At 42.6% G+C, this 18,051-nt stretch overlaps 1 long non-coding RNA gene across 1 annotated transcript in view; it reads left to right on the forward strand.

The window, feature by feature from the left end:
* Positions 1–14,330, forward strand: part of LOC143810173 (uncharacterized) — a 58,152-nt gene extending 43,822 nt beyond the window's left edge. The window contains exon 2 of the long non-coding RNA XR_013222686.1: positions 14,274–14,330. This is a non-coding gene — a long non-coding RNA (uncharacterized LOC143810173). The remainder of the gene's footprint in view (positions 1–14,273) is intronic.
* Positions 14,331–18,051: the final 3,721 nt, after the last annotated feature.

Here is an 18,051-nt window from a genome sequence, read left to right on the forward strand (position 1 = left end):
CCTGTGTGGGCTCTGCTGTATACTGTGTGGGCTCTGCTGTATATACCCCTGTGTGGGCTCTGCTGTATACTGTGTGGGCTCTGCTGTATATACCCCTGTGTGGGCTCTGCTGTATATACCCGTGTGGGCTCTGCTGTATATACCCCTGTGTGGGCTCTGCTGTATATACACCTGTGTGGACTGGGCTGTATATACCCCTGTGCTGTGCTGTATATACCCCTGTGTGGGCTTGGCTGTATATACCCCTGTGTGGGCTTGGCTGTATATACCCCTGTGTGGGCTGGGCTGTATATACCCCTGTGTGGGCTGTGCTCTATATACCCCTGTGCGGGCTGTGCTCTATATACCCCTGTGCGGGCTGTGCTCTATATACCCCTGTGCGGGCTGTGCTCTATATACCCCTGTGCGGGCTGTGCTCTATATACCCCTGTGCGGGCTGTGCTCTATATACCCCTGTGCGGGCTGTGCTCTATATACCCCTGTGCGGGCTGTGCTCTATATACCCCTGTGCGGGCTGTGCTCTATATACCCCTGTGCGGGCTGTGCTCTATATACCCCTGTGCGGGCTGTGCTCTATATACCCCTGTGCGGGCTGTGCTCTATATACCCCTGTGTGGGCTGTGCTGTATACTACGCGGGCTGTGCTATATTATGCAGGCTGTGCTATATACTATGCAAGTTGTGCTATATACTATGCGGGCTTTGCTATATACTATAGGGGGTATATTATATTCTATGGGGGAGGCCATGTTATATACTATGTGGCTGTGTTATATACTATTGCGGGGGTATATTATATTCTGTAGGGGAGGCTGTGTTATACTATGGGGGTATATTATATTCTATGGGGGAGGCTGTCTTATACTATGGGGGGCTGCATTATATATTATGGGGAGGTGGGCTGTATTATATTCTATGGGGGGCTGTATTAGATTTTATGAGGGATGATTGCATCATACTCTGATGGGGCTGCATTATATTATATGGGGAGGTGGGCTGTATTCTATTCTATTTGGGGCTACATTAAATTCTATGGGGGGGGCTGTATTATATATATATTCTATGAGGGGTGATTTCATCATACTCTATTGGGGGGCTGCATTATATTCTATGGGGGGTTACATTATACTCTGTAGGGTGGTGGCTGCATTATACTGTATGTGGGCTGCATTATACTGTATCGAGGACTATGGGGAATACGTTATACTATATGAAGAACTATGGGGTGCATTATACTATGGGAAGTGAATTGTACTACATGGATGACTATGGCGGTGCATTATACTATATGGAGCACTATGAGGAGTGTATTATGCTCTGTGGAGGACTGAGCAGTGTATTTTAATATATGGAGGACTATGGTGCACATTATAATATATGGAGGACTATGGGGTTTATTTTACTAAACAAGTAAAATGCTGCATATTCAGATTGTTTTTGCCGGAACAAAAATCATTGTTCTCAGCAGCACATCGCCAGCGTAAACTGTAGATGTGCTGCTGATAACATGATACTGTATGGTGATCTGTTAGTGATGGTTCTGTCCCATCATTCTGTCTCAGACGGTGGAAAGAGGCCGGGAAACAAGCGTTGAACAACTTCAGTATGGTCGATCAAACTCATTTAGCGGCCTGAGATCAGCGCATGTAAATACAACCGAAATGCTTTTGTGTGATGTGCAATATGTTAGCATTTGGGGCCCCATTTTAAACTTTGCCTAGGGCCCCACTTTGCCTAAAACCGGCCCTGCCTACAAGTGTACAAAGGTATTATACAGTCACCGTGTGACAAGTGGGCCTGTGTAACTTCAAATGCCAGGGCTGAATTTTAGTCCCAGTCCGGCCCTGGCGACAAGTAAAGGTCCAGGTGAGTTAAATAGGCCCAGCCTAGCAGGAGATGAAACAGCTGAGCCCAGCCATATCGCTAAAGGCCACCAGAGGGAGCCCAAGAACAAACTCACACAGTACCACTCATGACCACAGGAGGGAGCCCGAGAACGGAATTCACAACAGATCCTATAATGAATGGGCAGCCAGTGTAATGACTGGCGAAGAACGGACTCATCTGAGTACTGATTATCTAGATGGACGAACCTGGCTGCTGCATTAAGGATGGACTGGAGAGGAGAAAGTCGAGTAAAGGAGAGGCCAATCAATAGAGCGTTACAGCAGCTGAGGCAGGAGTGGATCAAGACGACAGTGAGGGTTTTTGTTGTTTCCATGGTGAGAAAAGGGCGGATTCTAGAGATGTTTTTTAGGTGTAAGCGGCAAGAGCGGGCAAGAGATTGTATATGGGAGGTGAAGGAGAGATTGGTGTCAAACATAACACCCAGACAGCGCGCCTGGTGCCGGGGTGTTATAATGGTGCCACCCACTGAATGAACGGGGCCTCGGGTTTTATTTTTTGTTACAAGACAGTTTTTTCGTCTTGGTTTTGAAAAGATGCAGCATTTTTTTATATCATCAATTGATAAACAGCAATTTCAGCCAAAGTCAAAAGTGAATTCAAGACTAGAGGGAAAGGTAAAGGAAGGACTTAGGCTTCATTCACATATCAGTGTGAAACATCTGAGTGTGGTCAGATTTTTATTCTCAGCCAGCACTCGGACCCATTGAGTACATTGGATGTATTTGCACAGATGTTAAATTCACAAATCCATGAGACTCAGAGCAGGTATTATTCTGATCCGATTTGTGGATCCGATTTATTTCTTTAGCATTCAAAACTCAGTCAGACGGCCGTCCAAAAGAATTGGGTTCCGGAGTGGAAAATACCAGAAGGCTATGTTCACAAAGTGTTTTCCAGAGGCAGCTTGAATGTCGACTTTGCCATTGTTTTTGCGGTAGCTCCCCCATCAGCAGCTTTATTCTATGCTGTGTGGTATAGAGAGAATGTCCATGCTACTTCTTTTAATCACCTCAGGATTCCCGAATCCCTGAAACAGTTAAAAGAAGTGACATAAAACAGAACTTATGCACGGCAGTCTCGTTTTGGCAATGCTGAGCACTATGCTCATTAACGGGCAGCTTTTGCTGCTCTTGTTCAGGCTGATTTCAGATGAAGAATGTCACTTATTTTAGCCACTTGGCGATATTAGATTCCTAAAGTGGATAAAAGATTTTCAAAAGTCTGAATGTATGAACGGCAAGTTGCTTTTACATAGAACTGCTTATGTTCATTCCATGGAACACTTTTTGATAGCTTTCCAGGCAGTTTCCGCAGTGGAATCCTCCTGAAAAAGACATCATGTACACATTCCCTAAGGTTGGGTTTTCACTTTGACTTTTCATTCCACAACAGTCATAAAGCAAATGATGGAAATTACATTTCATTTTTCCCCCATTTTCCTCCCAAATTACATGATCTGCCGTTGTACAATGATTAAAACTTGACGTGAAGTTCTAGGTTTTACCTCAGACATTAAGTTTGGTTAAAATAGGTGATATAATCGTGACCAGATACAAGGAGCTCTCAGGTGGATTAGAAGATCAGAGATTTCAAACAATTGATGTCTCAGCAAATTCAGTTTGAAGGCAGAATAAATGATGCTGAAAGAAATCTCTAAGAAATCCAGAAATCATCATGGGACTCACTCTCAGCACTACAGATATCAATGGGTCTACCATTAGAAAGAGGCTGCACGCACTACTTCTACATGGGAGGCGCCATGAGGAAACCTCAACTTTCCAGAAAGAACACAAATCCAAGGTTAAAAGTTACCTATGAACACCACGTTATTGTCTGGAGAGATACAGAAAAACAAGAGCTGGTTTGTTTTTTTTACTTTTCCAACGTTTTAATAGATACCCCATGTTGGGCCTCACTCATATGCGTAGTACCCAGGGTTTGTACAGCGGTGCATGGAGGGTGTGTAGTTTCTTTGTACAGTCATACAGTCTTTGCGCACTGAAAAATAAAATCTTTATTGGGCACTATATGGAATATCTTCATACATGCAGAAACCTAAAAAAAATGCCACAAATGTTTTTGGTTTTTCGGAAAAAATATCAGAAATCGAAGCCATAATAGGGTACAGCAAAAGACTCAACATTCTCAATGGCAGCCAATTCAGAATGGAAACATTATACGACAAAGTGGATGGTCAAACAGTCTAGGAGACAAGTCAATGGAGGATGGGTTCAAAGGCCAATCAGCTGACCCAGCACCACGTTTAAGTTTTCTTTTTCCTGTGCCTAGTGATAACTATTGTATTTAACTCCCTGGTGCGCTGTGTGGATTTGTAATCTTCTGTTGTTCTTCTACTATTTCGGCGTAAACCTTGGATGTCCATTTTGGTTTGCCTTCAGAATTTTTGCTCTATTGTCTGACTTTATTCTCTTCTTACTTCTCCTGTAAACTTACTTGGCTATTCCTGACCTGTCCTTTGTCTCCGATTTTGTCTCTTGTGTTTCTCTGGTTCTGATACCAGATAGTGATGTCCCCGATAGCTTACTCCACTAGTCAACGACTATTTTGCACACACAAGCTGGGAGCCCTGGCCATGAAGTCCAAATTCCAGTAAATGGGGTTAAACCCTTACAATGTGTGACATACATGTTATAGATGTGAGTGCATGGAGCAGGATCAGGGGTTGAGCCCGCACCACACATAGTGGGTGCCAACTGGACCAGAGATAACTACAATCACTACTGTCAATCTCTGACAGCAGCATTTAATTGGTACAATCCCAGTGGTGCTCCATTTTGGGTGCCGATCTCATTGGAGACTATCGTTTTCCTTATATAAAAGCCTGTTTGCCACACAAAAAATATGACATCATGCAGAAAAAAATTAAAAAGTTACTATTCTCAGAAAAAGAGCATAAACAAAAGATTTTTTAACAATCTATCTTTTTTTATATAAAGAAAACCTAGAAAGTTTGACATCGCTTTAATCATACTGACCTTCAGAGTTATATCGCCAGGTCATGTTTACTGCACAACAAACACCATAATAATGAAACAAGAAAAACACAAAAAATGGTATTATATATATATTATTGCGGCTTTTTTTCTCTTTCATTCCATCATAATTATTTAGGTGTTTCAGGACATTACATAGAAAAATGAATGGTGTTTTTAAAAAATGACAACTTGTCCTGCAAAATATGAGCCTACATACCGGCTATGTTGATGGGTAAATAAAAAAAGTGGTGACTCTTGGAGGAAGAGGAGAAACAAAAATTGGCCATGGCAGGAAGGGGTTGACTTTGCAAAGTATAGTTTCCAGCACAAAATCTATATACAAAATGTCGCTACAATTTGCATATTTAATTTCCAAGAGGAGCATGCATGGCTTATACAGTGGGGCAAAAAAGTATTTAGTCAGTCAGCAATAGTGCAAGTTCCACCACTTAAAAAGATGAGAGGCGTCTGTAATTTACATCATAGGTAGACCTCAACTATGGGAGACAAACTGAGAAGAAAAAATCCAGAAAATCACATTGTCTGTTTTTTGATCATTTTATTTGCATTTTATGGTGGAAAATAAGTATTTGGTCAGAAACAAAATTTCATCTCAATACTTTGTAAAATATCCTTTGTTGGCAATGACAGAGGTCAAACGTTTTCTGTAAGTCTTCACAAAGTTGCCACACACTGTTGTTGGTATTTTGGCCCATTCCTCCATGCAGATCTCCTCTAGAGCAGTGATGTTTTTGGCTTTTCGCTTGGCAACACGGACTTTCAACTCCCTCCAAAGGTTTTCTATAGGGTTGATATCTGGAAACTGGCTAGGCCACTCCAGGACCTTGAAATGCTTCTTACGAAGCCACTCCTTCGTTGCCCTGGTGGTGTGCTTTGGATCATTGTCATGTTGAAAGACCCAGCCACGTTTTAACTTCAATGCCCTTGCTGATGGAAGGAGGTTTGCACTCAAAATCTCACGATACATGGCCCCATTCATTCTTTCATGTACCCGGATCAGTCGTCCTGGCCCCTTTGCAGAGAAACAGCCCCAAAGCATGATGTTTCCACCACCATGTTTTACAGTAGGTATGGTGTTTGATGGATGCAACTCAGTATTCTTTTTCCTCCAAACACGACAAGTTGTGTTTCTACCAAACAGTTCCAGTTTGGTTTCATCAGACCATAGGACATTCTCCCAAAACTCCTCTGGATCATCCAAATGCTCTCTAGCAAACTTCAGACGGGCCCGGACATGTACTGGCTTAAGCAGTGGGACACGTCTGGCACTGCAGGATCTGAGTCCATGGTGGCGTAGTGTGTTACTTATGGTAGGCCTTGTTACATTGGTCCCAGCTCTCTGCAGTTCATTCACTAGGTCCCCCCGCGTGGTTCTGGGATTTTTGCTCACCGTTCTTGTGATCATTCTGACCCCACGGGGTGGGATTTTGCGTGGAGCCCCAGATCGAGGGAGATTATCAGTGGTCTTGTATGTCTTCCATTTTCTAATTATTGCTCCCACTGTTGATTTCTTCACTCCAAGCTGGTTGGCTATTGCAGATTCAGTCTTCTAAGCCTGGTGCAGGGCTACAATTTTGTTTCTGGTGTCCTTTGACAGCTCTTTGGTCTTCACCATAGTGGAGTTTGGAGTCAGACTGTTTGAGGGTGTGCACAGGTGTCTTTTTATACTGATAACAAGTTTAAACAGGAGCCATTACTACAGGTAATGAGTGGAGGAAAGAGGAGACTCTTAAAGAAGAAGTTACAGGTCTGTGAGAGCCAGAAATCTTGATTGTTTGTTTCTGACCAAATACTTATTTTCCACCATAAAATGCAAATAAAATGATCAAAAAACAGACAATGTGATTTTCTGGATTTTTTTTCTCAGTTTGTCTCCCATAGTTGAGGTCTACCTATGATGTAAATTACAGACGCCTCTCATCTTTTTAAGTGGTGGAACTTGCACCATTGCTGACTGACTAAATACTTTTTTGCCCCACTGTAAGTCTCCTCACCCTGACATGCCAGGCCTCACCCTCCACAAGGAGAAACGTTACCCCTTAAACCCCAGCGCAAAGTCTGAAATCTCTTTATATGTTGCCGACTGTCTTTCCTGTTTACGGTAGGAGAATGCTGGTTTTGCACAGCGCATGTGACTTTCTATGTACATTGCCACCCACGTTTAACCCCTTAACGACCGCCGATACGCCTTTTAACGGCGGCCGCTAAGGGTACTTAAACCACAGCGCCGTTAATTAACGGCACTGTGGAAAAAGTGAATAGCGCCCCCCAGAGTCGGATTTTCTCTGGGGTCTCGGTTGCCGAGGGTAGCCGAGACCCCAGAGAACATGATTCGGGGGTTTTTTACCGACCCCCGAGTTGCGATCGCCGGTAATAAACCGTTTACCGGCGGTCGCAACAAAAAAAAAAAAAACGCGATGTGCCGTTTAATTTCTCTGTCCTCCGATGTGATCGCACATCGGAGGACAGAGAAATAGGGTCCCCGATGGCCCCCAATAGCCCCCCGATACTTACCTACCTCCCCCGGTGCTCCTCGTGGGTCCCCATGGGCGCCGCCATCTTTTTTCCGGGGAAAAATGGCGGGCGCACGCGCAGTACGCCCGCCGCCCGGCACCCGGAAGATCTTTGGGGTCTCGGCTGCCGGGGGTAGCCGAGACCCCAAAGAACATGATCGGGGTCGGTTTGCACCGACCCGTTTTGCGATCGCCGGTAATTAACAGTTTACCGGCGACCGCAAAAAAAAAAAAAAAAAAAGCGATCTGTATTTCTCTGTCCTCTGATGTGATCACACATCAGAGGACAGAGAAATAGGGGGATTCGGGGACCCTAACATACTCACCCGATGTCCCTGGGTCCTCTTCTGTCTTCTCCTGCCAGACGGCTTTTTCCTTATGGCGGGCGCATGCGCAGTGCGCCCACCATCTGCTGCCATCTGCCGGCCGGCAGGAGAAGACGAGTTGGGGCTAAAATTAGGGTTAGGGTTAGGGTTAGAGTTAGGGTTAGGGTTAGAGTTAGGGTTAGGGTTAGAGTTAGGGTTAGAGTTAGGGTTAGGGTTAGGGCTAGGGTTAGGGCTAGAGTTAGGGTTAGGGTTAGGGTTAGGGCTAGGGTTAGGGTTGGGGCTAAATTTAGGGTTAGGGTTAGGGCTAGGATTAGGGTTAGGCTACTTTCACACTAGCGTTTTTTGGCTTCCGTCGCAATGCGTCGGAGAAAAAACGCATCCTGCAAAAGTGCTTGCAGGATGCGTTTTTTCTCCATTGGCTTGCATTAGCGACGCATTGCGACGGATTGCCACATGTCGCATCCGTCGTGCGACGGATGCGTCGTGCTTTGGCGGACCGTCGGCACAAAAAAAGCTACATGTAACTTTTTTGTGCGACGTGTCCGCCATTTCCGACCGCGCATGCGCGGCCGGAACTCCGCCCCCGCCTCCCCTCACAATGGGGCAGCGGATGCGTTGAAAAAACAGCATCCGCTGCACCCGTTGTGCGGCGCTTACAACGCTAGCGTCGGTACGTCGGCCCGGCACACTGCGATGGGCCGAGTACGACGCTAGTGTGAAAGTAGCCTTAGGCTTCTATCACACTTGCGTCGGTACGGGGCGGTCGCAATGCGTCGGCCCGACGTACCGACGCACGTTGTGAAAATTGTGCACAACGTGGGCAGCGGATGCAGTTTTTCAACGCATCCGCTGCCCAGTCTATGTCCTGGGGAGGAGGGGGCAGAGTTACGGCCACGCATGCGCGGAAATGGCGGACGTGACGTACAAAAAAAAGGTTACATTGAACTTTTTTTGTGACGACGGGGCTAAAGTTATGGTTAGGGTTGGGGCTATAGTTAGGGTTAGGGTTGGGGCTAAAGTTAGGGTTAGAGTTGGGATTAGGGTTTGGATTAGGGTTGGGATTAGGGTTACGTTTGGGATTAGGGTTAGGGGTGTGTTGGATTTAGGGTTTTGATTAGGGTTATGGTTAGGGTTGAGATTAGGGCTGTTTTGGGGTTAGGGTTGTGATTATCGTTAGGGTTGTGATTAGGATTATGGATCGGGTTAAGATTAAGGTTAGGGGTGTGTTGGAGTTAGGGTTGGAGTTATAAATTTGGGGGTTTCCACTGTTTAGGTACATCAGGGGGGTCTCCAAACACGACAGCCAATTTTGCGCTAAAAAAGTCAAATGGTGCTCCCTCCCTTCTGAGCTCTGCTGTGCGCCCAAACAGTGGTTTACCCCCACATATGGGGCATCAGCGTACTCGGGATAAATTGGACAACAACTTTTGGGGTCCAATTTCTCCTGTTACCCTTGTGAAAATAAAAACTTGGGGGCTAAAAATCTTTTTTGTGGGAAAAAAAAATATTTTTTTATTTTCACTACTATGCATTATAAACTTCTGTGAAGAACTTGAGCATTCAAAGTTCTCACCACATATCTAGATAAGTTCCTTAGGGGGTCTAGTTTCCAAAATTTGGTCACTTGTGGGGGGTTTCTACTGTTTAGGTACATCAGGGGCTCTGCAAACGCAACATAACACCCACAGACAATTCTATCAAAGTCTGAATTCCAAAATGGCGCTTTTCTTCCGAGCTCTGCCGTGCGCCCAAACAGTGGTTTACCCCCACATATTGGGTACCAGCATACTCAGGACAAATTGGACAACAACTTTTGGGGTCCAATTTCTCCTGTTACCCTTGTGAAAATAAAAACTTGGGGGCTAAAATTCTTTTTTGTGGGAAAAAAAATATTTTTTTATTTTCACTACTATGCATTATAAACTTCTGTGAAGCACTTGAGCATTCAAAGTTCTCACCACATATCTAGATACGTTCCTTAGGGGGTCTAGTTTCCAAAATGTGGTCACTTGTGGGGGGTTTCTACTGTTTAGGTACATCAGGGGCTCTGCAAACGCAACATAACACCCACAGACAATTCTATCAAAGTCTGAATTCCAAAATGGCGCTCCTTCTCTTCCGAGCTCTGCCATGCGCCCAAACAGTGGTTTACCCCCACATATTGGATACCAGCATACTCAGGACAAATTGGACAACAACTTTTGGGGTCCAATTTCTCTTGTTACCCTTGTGAAAATAAAAATTTGGGGGCTAAAAAAATCTTTTTTGTGGGAAAAAAAAATATTTTTTATTTTCACTACTATGCATTATAAACTTCTGTGAAGCACTTGGGCATTCAAAGTTCTCACCACATATCTAGATAAGTTCCTTGGCGGGTCTATTTTCCAAAATGGGGTCACTTGTTGGGAGTTTCTACTGTTTAGGTACATTAGGGGTCTGCAAACGCAACATAACGCCCGCAGACAATTCTATCAAAGTCTGCATTCCAAAATGGCGCTCCTTCCCTTCCGAGCTCTGCCGTGTGCCCAAGCAGTGGTTTACCCCCACATATGGGGTACCAGCATACTCAGGACAAATTGGACAACAACTTTTGGGGTCCAATTTCTCTTGTTACCCTTGTGAAAATAAAAACTTGGGGGCTAAAAAATCTTTATTGTTAAAAAAAAATATTTTTTATTTTCACGACTCTGCATTATAAACTTCTGTGATGCACTTGGGCATTCAAAGTTCTCACTACACATCTAGATAAGTTCCATGGGGGGTCTAGTTACCAAAATGGGGTCACTTTTGGGGGGTTTCTACTGTTTAGGCATATCAGGGGCTCTCCAAACGTGACATGGCGTCCGATCTCAATTCCAGTCAATTTTGCATTGAAAAGTCAAATGGCGCTCCTTTGCTTCCGAGCTCAGCCATGCACCCAAACAGTGGTTTACCCCCACATACGGGGTGTCGGCGTACTCAAGACAAATTGTACAACAACTTCTGGTGTCCATTTTCTCCTGTTACCCTTGGTAAAATAAAAATTTTGAGGCAAAAAGATCATTTTTGTAGAAAAAATGCGATTTTTTTATTTTCACGGCTCTACGTTATAAACTTCTGTGAAGCACCTGGGGGTTTAAAGTGCTCACCACACATCTAGATAAGTTCCTTAAGGGGTCTAGTTTCCAAAATAGTGTCATTTGTGGGGGGCCTCCACTGTTTAGGCACATCAGCGGCTCTCCAAACGTGACATGGCGTCCGATCTCAATTCCAGCCAATTCTACATTGAAAAAGTAAAACGACACTCCTTCTCTTCCAAGCTCTGCAGTGCGCCCAAACAGTGGTTTACCCACACATATGGGGTATTGACGTACTCAGGAGAAATTGCACAACAACTTTTGTGGTCTAATTTCTCCTGTTACCCTTGTGAAAATAAAAATTTGGGGGCAAAAAGATCATTTTTGTAGAAAAAATGCGATTTTTTATTTTCACGGCTTTACGTTATAAACTTCTGTGAAGCACTTGGGGGTTCAAAGTGCTCACCGAATATCTAGATAAGTTCCTTAAGGGGTCTAGTTTCCAAAATGGTATCACTTGTGGGGGGTTTCCACTGTTTAGGCACATCAGGGTCTCTCCAAACGCGACATGGCATCCGATCTCAATTCCAGCCAATTCTGCATTGAAAAAGTCAAACGGTGCTCCTTCACTTCCAAGCTCTGCGGTGCGCCCAAACAGTGGTTTACCCCCACATATGGGGTATTGACGTACTCAGGAGAAATTGCACAACAACTTTTGTGGTCTAATTTCTATTGTTACCCTTGTGAAAATAAGAATTTGTGGGCGAAAAAATCATTTTTGTGAAAACAAATGTGATTTTTTATTTTCACGGCTCTACGTTATAAACTTCTGTGAAGCACTTGGGGATCAAAGTGCTCACCACACATCTAGATAAGTTCCTTAAGGGGTCTAGTTTCCAAAATGGTATCACTTGTGGGGGGTTTCCACTGTTTAGGCACATTAGGGGCTCCCGAAACGCGACATGGCGTCTGATCTCAATTCCAGCCAATTCTGCATTGAAACAGTCAAACGGTGCTCCTTCACTTCCAAGCTCTGCGGTGCGCCCAAACAGTGGTTTACCTCCACATATGGGGTATCGGCGTACTCAGGAAAAATTGCACAACAAAATTTGTGGTTAAATTTCTGTTTTTACACTTGTGAAAATTTAAAAAAATGGTTCTGAAGTAAAATGTTTGCAAAAAAAAGTTAAATGTTCATTTTTTTCTTCCACATTGTTTCAGTTCCTGTGAAGTACGTAAAGGGTTAATAAACTTCTTGAATGTGGTTTTGAGCAGCTTGAGGGGTGCAGTTTTTAGAATGGTGTCACACTTGGTTATTTTCTATCATATAGATCCCTCAAAATGACTTCAAATGAGATGTGGTCCCTAAAAAAAAATGGTGTTGTAAAAATGAGAAATTGCTGGTCAACTTTTAACCCTTATAACTCCCTAACAAAAAAAAAATTGTTTCCAAAATTGTGCTAATGTAAAGTAGACATGTGGGAAATGTTATTTATTAACTATTTTTTGTGACATATCTCTCTGATTTAAGGGCATAAAAATACAAAGTTTGAAAATTGCAAAATTTTAAAAATTTTCGCCATATTTCCATTTTTTTCATAAATAATCGCAAGTAATATCGAAGAAATGTTACCACTAACTTGAAGTACAATATGTCACGAAAAAACAATCTCAGAATCAGTGGGATCCGATAAAGCGTTCCAGAGTTATAACCTCTTAAAGTGACACTGGTCAGAATTGTAAAAATTGGCTCGGTCATTAAGTACCAAATTGGCTCTGTCACTAAGGGGTTAATATTCATCCTTCGCAGCATATAAAGTAATTAATGAAACATATTTTCTCAGTTAAAAATGGGTGGCCTAATTATTTAATCAAAGCCGCAGCCATCGTGCCCTTGATGTTTCACAAAGTTTTTCCGCTATAGGGATGCGCTATGATGCCGACAAACGTAGTGTTTTTTATTTTTTAGAGTTTTAAGTAACGATCCATTATTCATATGTTCCAACTTTGAAAGCATTTGCTTGAAATAATTTAAATTAACTTTTAATGAGAACGAGTTTGAACTGAAATCTCATAAGACAACCGAAATTGGCCTTTCAGTCTACAGTATTTCCACAGGATGTTAAATATGCAGCGAACACAGCGAAGATGTGTTTAGTAATAATATATCTGTTTTGAGAATGCTGGAATAAGCCAGTAATTGCCCCATTTACATGCAGACCGCAATGTTCATTTATCGGTTAATGAAATCATTTCATATATTTCCCAGAGTAGAAAGTGTTAACGATTGATATAAGGAGAGTCGTTTCGAAAGCCGACATTGCAGATTTACAGCCATTTTTATCAAATAGCTTGTCCTGAGATTTATTGTTAAAGTTTTAGATTTACGTTTTACAAATTGTAATTTTTAAAACATATCAGGTCCGTTTTGTTAAAAATAAAACTTTAGATTTAGGGATTAAATACCCTTGGACTGTGTTCAGTGTGTTCATCCTCCGCCCACCCAGCGGTGCGAGGATGATGGAGGAAGGCGGCAGAAAAGCTCTGATATTATCGTGGTGACAGTAAACGATTTGGGTGGAGCTGCTATGCACCGAGGTAACATCAGAGATTTCTTGACACCATCTCTCCAGCCTTCTTCCATCATGCACAAACTGCTCTCAGAAACAGGACCACACAATTTACTTTCCGTTCTCCAACAAGCCAATGGCGCCGGCCTTCTCGCCACTCGGCGTCCAACGAAATTGCTCTACTTTTCACTGGGTGGGGTCTTCTTAGGCATACCGTCCTGTTTCACTAAGACTTCCTCTCGTTTTTCTTCAATATGCTTCATTGGGCTGGCCGCCACATGAGTTGGGTGCCCCCCAGGTCCTGGCCAGCCAAAGTCACCGGCGCCATGAGGCCTGCAAGGGTGTAGTGCCCGTTTAGAAGTCTACACACTCAGCCACGACACCCACTTTCATGTAACATGCTGGGGCATAAGAGACAAGTAACTCGCCCACGGCTACTCCCCACGCCACATTACATTTAATGTAGTCAGCAGGATGATTTTCTTGGGAAGAAGACCCATGGCACAGACAAGAGGGCATTGGAAGTTAAACGGCCCAAAATGGTGGCCAGAAGCAAAAAATCCTCCCTTCTCTAGAGGGCACTCAGACGTCTCCCCTGCTCTCTTCTTCCAGTTGTCCTCCTCTAACAGCTTCTTCACCAAAGCTTTTCAGTGCTCCAAACTCTCAGATTAAACTTCCATAGCCCTATACAACCTGCTATAACTGTTTATCTCACAAATATGGCGGACTGAACTGGGGTTTCTTTGTAAGGGTACCGTCTCACTATACGATTTACCAACGATCACGACCTGCGATACGACCTGGCCGTGATCGTTGGTAAGTCGTTGTGTGGTCGCTGGGGAGCTGTCACACAGACCGCTCTCCAGCGACCAACGATGCCGAGGTTCGCTGGTAACCAGGGCCGCGCTTAGTAACCCGATGTTTACCCTGGTTACCAGCGAACGCATCGCTGGATCGCTGTCACACACAACGATCCAGCGATGACAGCGGGAGATCCAGCGACGAAAGAAAGTTTCAAACGATCTGCTACGACGTACGATTCTCAGCAGGGTGTCTGATCGCAGTAGCGTGTCAGACACAGCGATATCGTAACGATATCGCTAGAACGTCACGAATCGTGCCGTCGTAGCGATAAAAATGCCACTGTGTGACGGTACCCTAACCCAAACCAGTCTCCTTCTTCTGGAAATTTCTATATACTCATTTAATGCAATTAACTCCTTTCTCTTTGGAGTGTAATTAAATCCATGAGTGTCTACAATGATCAGCCAAAACGTCTCTAAAGTGCCTAGCTAAAGGGTTATGCACTACAATTACAGTATATGCATTATGCAGCACAATTTACATCTTTCAGGCATAAAGTACAATGCATAAACTACAGTTTCATTTAAGAAACACAATCCATATTCTAATGCTTGGGGTGACCTTTCACCCTCTTACATGGGCAGCCTTAATATTATTATTCTGTATTATGCAAGTCCCTGAACACCACTTATGTAACACTGAAGAGCAACCATTTGGGTACTTAACTCCCTAGTTGAATGCACAATGTGCTAAAAGTCTTAAAAAAACCCAGTGCATATGCCATTCCTCTGGGAATCATTTAACATGGATCCCTCCAGCTGAATATGTAATAAGAGAGATCAAAAGACTTAGATGAAAATCCCTTTGAAACTTCAATAATTTGTTCTAATGATGTATACACCATAAAACATTTGGTTTCTAATGATTTTAGTGATTAATTCCTAAGTAAGTTATTAAATGTAACAACCCTTTATGTAGATATGTACAGTATGTCCCTCGCGATACGCTTAGCCCTTTTTAACACGTCCGATATTTAATGTCTGAATACAGACCACGATGCACGGACCATCCATTGGATCTTCTGTCCTGAACTCAACAGCCCGATATCCTTATGAGTTTGGGTCAGGAGACCCATGACTGGTCCTAACATTTTGAAAAGCTCTTCAAGAATTGTTGTTTCTGCTCCTATAGCCTCACAAGAAAACAATAAAAAGTGATAAAACAAATTGAATGTATTGGTGGGGCGTAAGAAAATCTACAGCTCGTTCCTCAAAAAACAAGATCTCATCCAGCTCTGTAAAAAAAGAAAAAAGTTTTGAGTATCAGAACATGGTGACCAAAAAATAAAAATATTTTAAAAGTCTATTTTTTGGCACAAAACAGGCAAAATATAAACTGACATACACACATTTACTATCGGCGTGATCATACCAACCCATAGAATAAAGATTACATGACAATTATACTGAATGGTGTTTAAAACAAAATAAAGCAAATTGAGAAATGTAATTTTTTTTGTTAATTTTGCCACCCAAAGAGTGTAATAAGAAGTGATCAAAAAGTTGCATGTACCACAAGATGGTACCAATAAAAACTACAGTCTGCCATGCAAAAAATAAGCCTTCATACAAGGCCACTGTACAACTAACTTATGGCTCTCAGAATTTGTTGACACAGAAACAATTTTTTTCCAAGTGTGCATTTATTCTACAAAATATTAAAACATAAATTAAACTTTAGAAATGTTATATTGCCATATTCGTACTGACCCACAGAAAAAAAAAGTTAACACCTTTTTTTTTTGGGAACACAACAAAGAACTTACAAAAAATTGTAAAATGTACAAAAACAGCGGCAGAATTGTTGTTTTATTTATACTCCTTCTTAATAAAAGTTTGATAATCATTTTTATGTACACCACAATGATGCCACTGACAAATACAACTCATCACAAAAAAAGCAATCACTAGTATAACTATATTGCCAAAAACTTAAAGTTATGGAACTAGAGAATAGAAAAGTGAAGAAATAAAAAGGTCTAGAATAAAGGCCCAAATTGGTTTTAATGCCAAGGGGTTCAGTCCACTTTTGACTTTGCATTAAAAAGCTTCTTAATAAAATGCATGAGTGAATCCAGCCTTGTGATCTATAACATGGGGCACAGTGTGTGTCAGTAAAAAATTTGGGGGACCCGTAATTTTTACTTCGAGAAAAAATTCGAGAAGATGTTGGCAACCCAGGAGGGCCGGTCCTTGTGTTTTCCCCTTTCAAGATTTCTACAAGTTTATGAGAGCTTGGTAAGAGTATTACAGGTTGACAAACAAGTGTTTAGTATTTCTCATGTAAAAAGAACTGTAGAAGGAACTTATTTTTGCCTTATTTTCAATGGTTTGTTGCATCTGCTCCTCTAATAGTATTGTGTCCTAACAGGCAGTGAAATGTGTGACTCTGATTCAGTGTTACAGGCTGAAAGTCTATGAATAATGAGAGAGCCTCAGGACTCCATATACACACAGGTGGCAGCCGCTATAAATGTCTCCATTTGTGCCGCCCGTGGTGAAGCTGCAAACGTCACATCTGTCAGGAGGAATCCTGCCATCTGCCTAGTGTTATCTTCAGTACTTACTAATGGACTGGGGGTATTTGCTCCACGATATTTATTGTGAAATTACAGGAGAGTTCCTTAACTTAATGAATATATATTGTTCCACTTGTTCGTCACGATCAACAAACTGCCTCATCAAAGGGAAAGTCTACAAAAAAGGTCATTTTTAAAATCTGTGATTCTCAGCTGAGGACCTCTTCTGCTAGATAAAGTTGAGCTCATTCATCCTTGTCCACTAGAACACACAAACTGAGCAGTAGATATAAAGGTCAAAGTGGTCCAGGGTCCGGGAGGAGGCACACAAGCTCCTGATGCTTGCCACTGGTGTCTGAGTAATGGGGTCTACTCTGGGGTCTGTACTAATTTAGACATCTGGTTTGGGATTTATATTTATTTAGAGGTCTGGTATTGGGTCCAAATTAATTTATTGGTCTCTTCTGGCGTCTATATTAAATTAGGGGTCTGGTCTGGTGTCTACTTTAATTTAGGGTTCCTGTCTGGAGTGTATATTAATTTAGAGGTCTGGTTCGGGATTTACATTAATTTAATGGTCTGGTCTGGGGGTCTATATTAAATTAGGGGTCTAGCCTGGAATTTATTTTATGTTATTGGTTTGATTTGGGTTCTACATTAATGTAAGAATCTGGTTTTGGGTCTATATTAAGTTAGGGGAATGTTATGGAGTTCAAAGCAATGTGACGGTCCGGTTTGGAGTCTAAATTAATTCAGAAGTTTGGTCTGGAGTTTGATCTCTTCCGTACTATTTTGCTTATAATTTGTTCAGTACCATCCTTCGAGAATGTTCTGGTCTTTTGTCAGGTCATGCTAAGTGCTATACTGCCACAAACATGTTTTTTACTGTTTTTGGAAGGCTAGTGTTGTAGCCCTAACTTTCACCTCGAGCTCATGAATGGTCAGTAGGAGGGCCGATTCAAAAGTTGGCTACAGTGTCCAGATGGGATGTTAATCTAAACATATGATAGCATAAACTTCAATTGTTAGGAGATCTTGGGTCCCAGTCATGTTTGTTTGTAGCTCCAGATTTTGTACACTTGCAGAACCAGAGATAAAATAGTAGAGAACCTGACAGCTGAGACATGTTGCCGATCCACGGGCAGCATGAATCAGACGGTGGCTGCAGGATTCTAGCCATCTATATATATAATTGTCTAAGGGGTTTCCGTCTGTCTGTCTGTCTGTCTGTCTTTCTGTCTGTCTGTCTGTCCTGGAAATCCCGCATCTCTGATTGGTC

The sequence above is a fragment of the Ranitomeya variabilis genome, chromosome 2, assembly GCF_051348905.1.
Source record: "Ranitomeya variabilis isolate aRanVar5 chromosome 2, aRanVar5.hap1, whole genome shotgun sequence".
NCBI lineage: Eukaryota > Metazoa > Chordata > Amphibia > Anura > Dendrobatidae > Ranitomeya > Ranitomeya variabilis.